This window comes from Schistocerca piceifrons, chromosome 3 (genome assembly GCF_021461385.2).
Source record: "Schistocerca piceifrons isolate TAMUIC-IGC-003096 chromosome 3, iqSchPice1.1, whole genome shotgun sequence".
NCBI classification, from domain to species: Eukaryota; Metazoa; Arthropoda; class Insecta; order Orthoptera; family Acrididae; genus Schistocerca; species Schistocerca piceifrons.
In genome coordinates this window covers 869,981,177-869,993,414 of record NC_060140.1, presented here as the reverse complement: position 1 = coordinate 869,993,414, position 12,238 = coordinate 869,981,177, and positions in this window count along the sequence as shown.

Genomic DNA, 12,238 nt, shown 5'->3' with positions numbered 1-12,238 from the left:
CTTCAGGTATTACTTAAGTGATGCCGTGAAATCAAAACTAAGCTGGTTAAATTAAACATACCATTTCAAAAATACATAAATAAATAAGCGCGAGATGATGAGTTCCCTAACAGTTACAATGTTCAGAGAAGAATATTTAGCTGTGAGGAAAGGCTAACTGACCTACGACAGCGGCAGGCAAACATAATCACCCTGCCCACCCATACAGATAGCGAATCACCGCTTCTGTACACTGTTATCAAGATATAACGTCGGTGGCACACCTAAATTACGTCATACTGACGCACAGGCGGTCTTGTACTAAAAGTCAGTTGCGAGGGCTATCCCCTCCCTAAAATTGTAACTGCTATACTTCAACGGTTCAATATATATAGGAATTATTTTATCGAGAACTGTTTAAAAGTCGCCAGTATCCAGCTTTGACCTGCAAGTTGTGTACATCTTGTTCTCGCATGAAATCAGCCCTGCTTGAAAACTTCTACGTATGTTTGTATTTTTATTTTGCATTAAGAACTTATCTCTCTAAACGAAACCGTTGTCCAGTTTCCAATTATAAGTTGCTGTGGATGTCATTCTCCTCTGGAACCGGTCAGGTTCGAAAGCTGGTAAGTAAATTTTCTATTTTCTATTTTTTTCTTTTTTTTCATTTGCATAGCGAACTTATCTTTGTACTTCACACTCTTACCATTTTTCTATTGTGAAAATTGCACTAATCTCAATTTGGCGCTATTATAACTAACGCTTATTGTGTGGTTTTCGCCTTTTAGTGTTTTTATTTTACATTACGACTTACGTTCGTGCATCGAACTCTTTTTATTATTATTCTGTGGAAATGGCATCTATGTTAGCATGGCACTTCTACAACTACTGTTGGCTGTACAGTCTTTGCTGTCCAAAGCCAAAAATAAATAAAATATCATAGTAATTGTGATGCTCCTTAAATAATCCCGCTACAGTTTTCCTCTTGAAAATAATTGCATGAAAATACAGTAAAAGATGAAAATCGTCGTCTTGTTTGTGGAAGCTTGGTGGACGACGACCCAGAACAAATGCATTCTGTACTGAATGACGTAATGTTTTCCAACGTAACTGGGTGTTATAAGCGCTGGTAATCGCTGCTCGAGCTTTGTGGTTTTTGTGTATGCTACACAATTTGGAGAATTGTGAGCAGTACTAAAATCAGTTCGCTCGGAAAAGCTATATTTTTAACAGTCACTGCTCTCGTATTTTTCCACGATGTATTTGTTCACAGCGAGAGCCAACTTGACGCTGGTACATAGTTCGGACAACGTGATCAATATTGAAGTTAGTTCACTGTTTTCATATTACGCGACCATATGTCAGTTCACGATAAGAGAAACGTTGACACATTCAAAGTTTAACTCGGCAATCCGCATTCTGTTTCGTTACTGCACTGTTAATAGGCGTGTCTCTGCATTATTCCCATATCACCGGCTTTCTGCTATTGCGTGATAGATTAATTCAGGGTGCGTAACATTTAAGTACACTTTTCAGTCCACAATGCTCAGGTAAACATTCTATGTGCGTGGGGTTATAATAAATTCACCCTCCATTCCAGCACACCTTCCAACAACCTCTGTACACTCATTCTTATATCGAAACTCACTACATCGATACTCTCATTCTTGCAGAATATAACCACAATGAAATATTATTAAACATTTGTCAATTTAAACATGTACGAATGATCTTAAGATCAACAAAAATATTAAACTTGATGTCGTAAGCCTTTCAGTCTCTCACAGTTACAAATAATACACAAACTGTGTTATATTACATTATGCACAAATTTTAGTATTAGAATTAAATATACATAGATATTTGAATTCACAGTGTTATCTTCGCAGTTCGAAGGTACCTTGCTATCCGACACAGTTTTCTGGGTGGTTAACTTTTGCTGTCAAGCAGTGTATTTCCCATTTAAAAACAAAATTAAGAGAACGCGCTTCTAGTACAATGTGAAAATATTAAGTCTGAATCAGTTGTCTGTAGGAGTTATTTAATCGACCTCACTTTGACCTAATGTTTATCCCGTTGCAAAGGATCCATAGTCATTCATGTTTTGATAATTCATTTCCATTTTTCAGTTACGGCCAGATGCTTGTCCTGACGCTGCAGCAACAAGTCAATCGAGTTAACTTTGTCATGTGTTATCGTGTTTAACTGGTTGTACGTCGTATTTTCTGAGTCGAAGATCGGCGACAAGCCTAGAATTTGTCTAAATGAATGTATAAAATTGTCTAAGGTCCGCTCTAACTCTGGCCGAGCTACCGAACCAATGGACGTCAGACTGCGCCGATTCGATGGGGATCTAGCTCATCTACGTCTTTCGCAAGCTGTCGTGTTACGTGATAAGCTAAACGGGCAGGTAATTATTTAAATCATCTGAAGTGTTCTAAACCTATTGCACACGAAAACAAGAGGCTATAATTATCTATTATGAATGTTTCTGATTCGATTAAATCAAAACCCGCAATCGACGGCCGCTTCTATTTAACTGATGGGGGCAGAGACATCGTAAGATCCTAGTCTCGAATTCTGGCAGTAAGTGCTTCAAATCCGGATTTACGTTCTTCGCGCTTCCCTTACATCGTTTGAGGCAAATGTCGAAACGGTTTCTTTGAAAAGGACACATCCGGTTCTCCTCCACATGCCATTACCAGTCGGCATGTTCTCCATCTCTGACGACGTCCTCATCGATTGTACGTGAAACTGATAACTTCTTATATGAAGACTTCACGGGTTGTCAGCCGAGTAGAATCGTCGTCTCGTAGCAACGTTTCGATGGAATGCGTCTCCATCATCTTCGCCTGAAGATGATGGAGCCGCATTCCATCGAAACGTTGCTACGAGACGACGATGCTACTCGGCTGACAACCCGTGAAGACTTCATATATTAAATTCGCCGAGAAAGCCTGCACTCGCTGATAACTTCTTTCCGTCATTTGCTCAAGTGAGGAGCTCGAACAGTCAGTTAGATGTGACTGTAATGCTAAAAATCAACAGACTCAGTAATGCTAGTGTCGGGTTTCATAATGTGGATCAACTGTTATACTAACGAAATCGGACACATAACGTCCTTTTACAACTAACATAAATGCAATTATACACTCTACTTTCAAGAGTGTTGTAAAATAAAAGTATTATATTATGAAATAAAAACCATGTGCGATCTGCGTGTTCAAAGAGGCCTAAAAACATTTCAAGTGCCGGCCGGTGTGGCCGAGCGGTTCTAGGCGCTTCAGTCCGGAACCGCGCTGCTGCTACGGTCGCAGGTTCGAATCTTGCCTTGGGCATGGATGTGTGTGGTGTCCTTAGGTTAGTTAGGTTTAAGGAGTTCTAAGTTCTAGGGGACTGATGACCTCAGAAGTTAAGTCCCATAGTGCTCAGAGCCACTTTTGAACATTTCAAGTCGCATAGTACATTACATAACGAAAATATGGCGATACTATGAAACAACATTCAGAAACATGGACAAAAGTATAAAATGGAAAATTCATTAACAATATAGTAATTAAGATATTTTGTTGTCAGGTGATTCTAAGACTGAATTAGAAACAGTACTTCTTTAAAATTAATTTAGTATCAAGAGTTTTTCCCCACGAAGGGACAGAACCAATAGTTGTAATTCGGCAATTTGTTCATCTGTGTGCAAACTGCAATTCCGAGATCTAACCGACTTTACAATATGTCATTTATCTCTAGAGAAGTTAAGTACGTGGTGGACCTCCACAGCGGACCTAGTGCTGGTGTAGGGATAAACAGTTGTCTTGCAGTCTTATCCAGAACTCTGTAAATATTGGCACTCCTTGTAATGAAGTGGCTTCCTCAATGAAATTTCAATGACTACCAGTGGCACCACATCATATCGGATCTCAGGATAAAGTAGCGATAGCTAAGTGGTCAGTGCAGATGTGTACATAGCCATGCGGAGGACCCGGGTTTAGTTCTCTTTGTGTGAGAGGACTGGGGCAGCGTCTACTCAATCTCGTGGTGCCAATTGAGGAGCTACTTGAATGGCAAGTAAAGGCTTTGTGGTCTGGAAAGCTGACAGCGGACGGGAGAGTGATGTGCTTACCGTATTCCCCAACGTACGGCATCCAAATGACGCCATTCGCTGAAGATGGCACGGCTGTGGGTCGGTCCCGATTAGAGCGCCTGTGGCCAGTGCTGTGGAGCTTAAATCACTAGCACAGTAATGAAAAATGTATTACTGAAATGAATTATTTCAGGCAAGCCGCAAATAGTTGAATAGGTCGTGCTTCTTCCTTACAGAGCCTAGGTGGCTTTAATTTTGGTGGTATGCCGCTTTACTGGCGCCACCAACTACTTGTACAGCCGATATCGATCCTGGCCATAAGCCGTGGGCTAGTGTCTTTGGTCGAGTAGTATGTTGCTGGGTCTAGCGGGCAGTTAGCGGGAGGCCATGTGGCTGGCGAGTTGGTTTTTGCGGCACTCCTGCTACCCGGGCAGGGAGCTCGTTAGGCCGCGAGTTGTTAAGTTTGTCGCAGCCAAAGTTTTCGGACTGAATTAAATATTGATAGAGACGAGTTGTAGGAACGGCAGCTGACGCCGCGTGAGACTTGGTCAGCAAGCACCGGCCCAACTCTGGTTAAACAATAAGCCACCTGTAGATCACCTGCACGGATTGGAGGTAGTAACACCCCTGCTTGGAATTCTGGAAGTCATGGCTCCTTCACACCTGAGTGGAGTTAAGTGTTGATATTTTATTAGTACTTGATGTCGTAAGCTCACGTCTGTGTTAACGTTGAATTAGGCTCGTCATGTCCGTTAAGCCTCCAAGTGACTGTGTGGATGGTCACGGTCAGTGCAACTGACTTTAATCTGTTTGTTGCAGATGACATTCACTGCAAGTGTATGAATACTCTCTGTTGTAAAGTGAGTTGATGTTATTGGGACTGCAGTATAGTGTGTCGAAGGAAATGCACTGTTATAAGAGAGTGTGCCCTGTTTTTGGATTTGCAGGTGGTTGTAGTTCACGTCATCAATTATCATGTAATATTAAGGAGCGTCAAGCTCAAGACTGTACGTGTAGCCACTTCCGCAATAAGTTAATATTTCCTACAACTTAAGAGGGTGAGTCAAATGAAAACCTTAAATTTTTTTTTAAATATTATTTTTTGTGCAGAAGTGTTACAAATCTGTATCACGTTTCAACATAATCTCCCCCACGCTCAATACAAGTCCTCCAGTGCTTACAAAGTGCATAAATTCCTTTAGAAAAAAATTGTTTGTTAGTCCGCGCAACCACTCATGCACCTCGTGGCGTACCTCTTCATCAGAACGGAACTTTTTTCCTCCCATTGCGTCTTTGAGTGGTCCAAACATACGGAAATCTTTTGGGGCAAGGTCTGGTGAGTGTGGTGGATGAGGAAGACACTCAAAATGCAGGTCTGTGATTGTTGCAACTGTCGTACGGGCAGTGACGGGCCTTGCATTGTCATGTTGCAAAAGGACATCTGCTGACAGCAATCCACATCGCTTTGATTTTGGGCAGGCCGCAGATGATTTCTTAGGAGATCTGTGTATGATACACTGGTGACAGGTTCTGTTCGAAACTTCTTTGGTTTTGGTGAGGAGGAATGGCGCCATTCCCTGCTCACTCTCTTTGTTTCCGGTTGGTGGAAGTGAACCCAGGTTTCGTCCCCAGTAACGATTCTTGCAAGGAAACCATTACCTTCTCGTTCAAAACGCCGAATAAGTTCTTCACGAGCATCAACACGTCGTTCTCTCATTTCAGAAGTCAGCTGCCACGGCACCCATCTTTCGGACACTTTGTGAAACTGGAGCACATGATGCACAATGTGGTGTGCTGACCCATGACTAATCTGTAAACATGCTGCAATGTCATTCAGTGTCACTCGGCGGATTTCCTTCACTATGGCTTCAACTGCTACAATGTTCTGTGGAGTCACAACTCGTTGTGCCTGACCTGGACGAGGAGCATCTTCCCCTGAAGCCACACCATTTGCGAACTTCCTACTCCACTCGTAGACTTGCTGCTGTGACAAACATGCATCACCGTACTGAACCTTCATTCGTCGATGAATTTCAATAGGTTTCACACCTTCACTACGCAAAAACCGAATAACAGAACGCTGTTCTTCCCTGGTGCAAGTCTCATGTGGGGCGACCATCTTTATACTGATACTGCGACGGTATGTGTGCATCTGCACTATGCTGCTACCTACAGGCCATTCTGCACGCTGTTTATAGCACTCTTACCAACTTACAGGATAACGGGGCGAAATTTCGATTTGTTGTTACAAATTTAAGGTTTTCATTTGATTCACCCTCGTACGTATTGTCGCTTGTAGGCTTTCTGGGCAAGTTACTGTTTCCTTTCTGTGCATATTGGCAGCGTAGTTCTGGCAGCGGTCTACACGTTCCTGTTTCCTGGGCCTAGAGCAGAGACATGTTTTCTTCCTGCTGCGACGACACTTCCGTCGTCGCACGATGTCTAGGTTTGCCCGCAGCCAGGTGCCTCTGTCAGCTGCCTCGAGTTACCTCAGGTTAAATAAATTTGATCGTTTTCTTACTAGCCACGGCGGAGTGTCACCTAATTAATTCCGGAACCCTGTTCTATTCAAATATTGAGCGTTGAGCAAGCACACAAGCCTTAAGGTGTGTTCTGCAAGTCCGAAGGTCCTTGTCTCTATATTTGCCCTTGAACAATTAATTTAAATGTTGCAGGCCTTATTTTGCTGGTCCTGCAGAGTATCAAGTCTTAAAGTCAATTACTTGTGAGTAAGAACTGTTGAGTTTTTACATTCGCAGTCATTAGCTGACTCCATTCATTGTCAAACTTGCGTGGTAGATGCCAGTTGCTGTAACGTTTCACCTTTCTTATATTTTGAGGGACAGTATATTTATTCAACGGTCATTATTAATGTTTCTGCTGGTGTGTATGTGTTGGAAGCACCACTTAAATTGTATGCCTTCGCAGATTTTCTTGTATTTTGGGGGACTGTGTATTTTATTGCTTAAGGGATTTTGTTAAGGTTGTTGTTGTGGTCTTCAGTCCTGAGACCGGTTTGATGCAGCTCTCCATGCTACTCTATCCTGTGCAAGCTTCTTCTTCTCCCAGTACCTACTGCAACCTACATCCTTCTGAATATGCTTAGTGTACTGATCTCTTGGTCTCCCTCTACGATTTTTACCCTCCACACTGCCCTCCAATGCTAAATTTGTGATCCCTTGATGCCTCAAAACATGTCCTACCAACCGATCCCTTCTTCTAGTCAAGTTGTGCCACAAACTTCTCTTCTCCCCAATCCTGTTCAATACCTCCTCATTAGTTACATGATCTACCCACCTTATCTTCAGCATTCTTCTGTAGCACCACATTTCGAAAGCTTCTATTCTCTTCTTGTCCAAACTGGTTATCGTCCATGTTTCACTTCCATACATGGCTACACTCCATACAAATACTTTCAGAAACGACTTCCTGACACTTAAATCTATACTCGATGTTAACAAATTTATCTTCTTCAGAAACGATTTCCTTGCACCTTGTGAAGGTTATCAATTGTTAAGCAGTCACAATCAATGGTGTGACTACTTATCTTTTCTGTACTTTGGGTGCGTGTACTCTATTTGTTTTTAGTTTTATCGTGAATTATTAGTACGTTTAGCAGCAGTCATTTGTAATTCATTTTGCTGGTAAAACTCTGTTGAACTAGCTTGGTGTGACTTCTTACTTGTATTCGGGGTTTGATTTTAAGTCCTGTTCTTAATGGTGTAAACTGTTAAAGTTTTTATTAATGAGCTGATCCTGTTCAAGTTCTTTAAATTTTTTGGATCACTGTTATTAATTTTTTGACAAGTTTTTCAATTTAAAATCATATCAATTGTTGTTAAGCAACAAAGTGTATTCCATGAAATGACAAATGACGAAATAAGTGGGTCTGCTTTCCATTTGTTTTTCCTCAAAATTGTCCCAACCCTTGTTGTGAGGTACCACTTACCACAAACTTGTTTCGGCTATAGAACCATTCGGAAATAAATATCTTGGTGAAATACACGCCCATACCGCATTAGTAAGCAAACTGTCGATGCTTGTTTGTTAATACACTTTTATAAGTCATGTAATCCATATTTGTGTAGATTTTTTTAGGGAACTACTTTTCACAGCTAACTAACAGTTTATTGTTCTTCATGTCTAAAGTAGTTCACGAAGAAACATATACGCAAATAGAAATTACGTGACTCACAACAGCGTAGCAATAAATAGTCGACAGTTTACTCACTGATGTAATATGGGCGTCTATTTGAACTAACGTTCACTTTAGAATGGTGCTATAGCCGAAACAAGCTTGTAGTAAGGAAGAAGCACCACTAAGTATTGTCGAAAAGTGATTAAAAATTATAACGTTGAACAAGAAAAATGCCACGCTAACGGAAGGCACTGGCTCTTACTTCCGTAAAATATTGGCACATATCCATAAATACATCAAAGTAAATTATTTGTGAACTGAAAACAAAAAAAAGGAAAATTAAACTGTACGTTATGGCTTTGACGTTACTGTTTCATTACGACTCTGTCACTTCGTGATTAAATACCCACTCCCAGCCTGACACATAAATTTCATATCCGACGATCACTTTATTAGAGCAAAGCACAACTGGCATAGCGCGTGGGTCATACCGAATTCTTAAATTTGCTCGGGTTAAAAGTAGCTCCGCATCTCCCACCAGTCCAGCTGAAGGAATTCTTCCATTGTGTGGTTCAATCCTGGATACTTTTGGAATATTTTTTCGTATTGAATGGTCGATGCACGTTTAATGGGAGAGTTTACATTAAAACTAAAGATGCCTTTCATACTGTGATGGAGGATACCAGGTAGAAATTGTCTGATCAGACGATCCAACGCACCTTATACGGACTCCAATGTAAGGACTTCGTGCATATGTCACTTGTTAGTTGATACTCAAATTCTACATATATTTTACAACTCATAGAGTGTCATTGCAACTGGCAATTTAGCAAGCTAATTATCAGGCTTTGTGACAAGTTAATACTTTCAGAATGGATTTTCAATCTGCAGCGATTATAAACTTGGCGGCAAATCAAAGTGCGCACCGGATCGGTATCTGAACCTGGGACCTGGGCTTTGGCGGGCAATTGCCCTACCGATAGAGCTGTCAAACTGCCACTCACAACGTTCCCTGGCAACTTTGTTTCCCCGCCAGTACCTCTTCTCCTGTCTTCCAAACTGTGCAAAGCTTCTACTGCGTACCTTGCTGGCCTAACATCCCTGGAACAATGATAATTACATACAACTTGATTAGCAACAGCTTGGGTAATTTTTCCAAGAAATAATCTCTGCTCTGCAGCGTTGGCCTGAAACATCCTGACAGATTAGAACATGTGGCCAACGCTTTTCATGGACAAGTGCTCTACCGACTGAGCTTGCCAAGCACCACTTACAACCGGCGTTCATAGCACGCTAAGTAGCCAAGTGAAGATTCGATCGGGAAATAATCGTCTGAGCTGTAACCAAGCCGTTACGCCGCAGTATCATTTCTCTTACAAGTCAAAATGAACTGCTATGGCATACGAAAATTAACTAGCTTGACATTTGACTTTAAGACAGATACTGCATTTAAACTCTCTTTTGATATTCTTTTATTTTATTTTATTTATTTTTTGCTTGGATGAAAGCATTTTAAAATTTGTTACATATCTGATAAAAATCTGTGAAAAAAATTTGACTATAGGTGATTACACTTGTTGCAGCTGGGATTTACAGTCAAAAAAAATTTTTTTAAGGACATCATCTTTCCGCCAGTAACTGTGCAACAGCGTCACGAGTGTATTTAACAGTATTGACAAAGTGTGACAATGTGTCATCTTACATTACGATGACATGGCTTAAAGCTATAATATCAGCACTTGATAATGGCCTGAGCCCGAAATTGCAATAGTGTAATAAAAACTTATAGCAGTCACTGGCACCGCGCGGGATTAGCCGAGCGGTCAAAGGCGCTGCACTCATGGACTGTGCGGCTGGTCCCGGCGGAGGTTCGAGTCCTCCTTCGGGCATGGGTGTGTGTTTTTGTTATTAAGATAATTTAGGTTAATTAGTGTGTAAGCTTAGGGACTGATGACCTTAGCAGTTAAGTGCCATACGATTTCACACACATTTGAACATTTTGAACAGTCACTGGCGGAAAGATGATGTCCTTCAAAAAATAGATGATGTTTTCTTCGTGGCTGCTGAAAGGAGAGAACGGGTTAGGTACGAGATGAGTTGGCGTTCGGAAGTTTGTTTCTCCGGTTCTCGCAGAACGCCAGGCAGAGTCGGAGAAGGCTGCTACAACTCGCGATGAAGACTCCGCCTCTCTCTTGGCAGCTAAAGTACTCGTAGGCGCCGTAAGGCTTTCTGGAAACGCTTTCAGGATGAGAAGGTTGAATAACAGTGGCAGTGCGGTATCTTCGAACAAACTGATCGCTTAGGGAACGCCTTGAACACACAAGCAGACGGACCGTGATAGTAGCAGATTCGCCCAGTATTCTCCGAATAAATCACTATGCATTCTATTGGTGACCACACTAATAGTTTTTATGAAGGTGAGGGGATTCAACATCGAATAAAATTAGTAGACGATATTTTCCTTCTTTTTCAGATGAGAAATTTTTTGTTCTTGATAACTGCGATTACAAGTTGTATCTACTCTGCACTTAAAATTACAAATTACGTCTATATGCAAACTTATCTCATCCCCCCCCCCCCCCCCCCAACACACAGGAAAGAGCTTTGCCGTTACAGCAAAGAGCGTTGTCATCTCAATTACGGTTGCGCATCGTCGCTGGCACCCGCAGCCAGAATATTATATTAGTATTACAAAATTGTTCAAATGGCACCGAATACAATGGGTCTTAACTTTGGTGGTCATCACTTTCCGAAGGACTGGAAATTACTTAATCGAAGCTTCCAGGAGGCCACCGAGGCCGGCCGGGACATTACATGGGACTTAACTCTTGTGATCATCGCCGACCGGAGTGGCCGAGCGATTCTAGGCGCTGTAGTCTGGAACCGCGCGACCGCTACTGTCGCAGGTTCGAATCCTGCCTCGGGCATGGAAGTGCGTGATGTCCTTAGGCTATTTAGGTTTAAGTAGTTGTAAGTTCTAGGGGACTGATGACCTCAGAAGTTATGTCCCATAGTGCTCAGAGCCATTTGAACCATTTTCTTGTGATCATCAGTTCCCCAGAGCTTGAAATTACTTAATCGAGGCGCACAGAACCGCTCGGCCACCGCGGCTGGTCCAATACCACATTAAGCAAGATCATTACAAACATGATGTTGCTTAAACATGTGAGACATGGTTGACTTAACCTTTGTGGTCATCAGTTGCCCCAGAGCTTGAAATCACTTAATCGAGGCGCCCAGAACCGCTCAGCCACCGCGGCGGGCCTAATACCATATTAAGCAGGAACATTACGAACATGCTGTTGCTTAAACATGTGAGGCATGGGTGACAAGAATTGCGGCACAGTTGTCAGGGCCGGACCATAGAACAGCCGACCACGCAAGCCAATGCCCACCCCTTCGAGTCCAAATCCGGCAAGCGGTATTAATCTGCCATTACGCTTCACAATGATAATTTAATACATTTGCATTTTCCTACAGTTTTAAGTAAATAGAACGTGATATTACTATGGTGCATGTGCATGACTCACTGCCCGGATGCTAGAGGACATTTTATTTTTAAGATTTTGGCAATCACTTTACGCGTCGTCGCCATATTTAAATGTCCTCTCGACTTCTGCACCCTGAGTCGTACTTTTATCAGCCCGTTCCGCCTCAGCGGGGCCGCCGCAGTGGAACAAAGGCCACGCTCGCCGGTCGCCGCCCCCTGGCCTGGCAGAGACCCCGCTCAGCAATCGCGTCTTCCAGCCGCTGAGTCCTGCCCTCCCATGACGACTCCCGCCGGCCGATTCTTTAATGGCGCTTCCGCTGATCCGTGGGACGTGCCGCGAATCCCATCTGGCATCGGATTTGCTGCCCCGTTGGGAGGCGACACTCTCCCCTGTCGATAAAAGTCGACAGTGACCTTCTCTAACGCTGCCGTACCTCTCTGTCTCCATAAAACCAAACCTCACGCCTTCTACTCTGTACATCAAAGCAATGTTATAGAGAAATCGTCTTTCGTGTCACTGAATGTTTAAGTAACACATTATACACTGAGG